Genomic DNA, 501 nt, shown 5'->3' on the forward strand with positions numbered 1-501 from the left:
GAGTTTATATAGAAGTATATGTATTTGTATTTATTTATATTTATTTATATTTATTTATACTTATTTATATTTATTTATATATTTTTATATACACAGGTACCTTCACTTTGCCTGGCCACCTGAGCTCTGGTAGCCGCAGTTTGTTGCTGCAGATGTTGTTATATATTAATAAATAAATACAAATAAATATAAATAAATATAAATAAATAAATATAAATATAAATAAATATTTATTTATATTTTTATATACAGGTACCTTCACCCTACCGGGTCACCTGAGCTCCGGGAGCCGCAGTTTGTTGCTGCAGATGCTGGTGGTGGACCCGTCAAAAAGAATACAAATAAAACAAATAAAAAACCATCCGTGGTTTACATATAAAATACCATCCTATCTGACAAACCCTAAACCCTCGGTGGTTTGTGGTGGTCCACCTGATGCTCTTGTTCTTAATCAAATGGCGAAGGTAATACAAACCACAAACCCTAAACCCTAAACCCTAA

General features: G+C 31.7%; 1 protein-coding gene across 1 annotated transcript in view; it reads left to right on the forward strand.

Annotated features, from left to right (window-relative positions):
- The window catches only part of EMH_0048420 (CAM kinase, SNF1 family, putative), a gene marked incomplete at both ends in the record, with an annotated part of 4,628 nt that overhangs the window by 1,993 nt on the left and 2,134 nt on the right, over positions 1–501 (forward strand). The window lies entirely within an intron of this gene.

The sequence above is a fragment of the Eimeria mitis genome, genomic scaffold (assembly GCF_000499745.2).
Source record: "Eimeria mitis Houghton genomic scaffold, Emh_scaff2086, whole genome shotgun sequence".
In the NCBI taxonomy this organism is placed as follows: Eukaryota; Apicomplexa; class Conoidasida; order Eucoccidiorida; family Eimeriidae; genus Eimeria; species Eimeria mitis.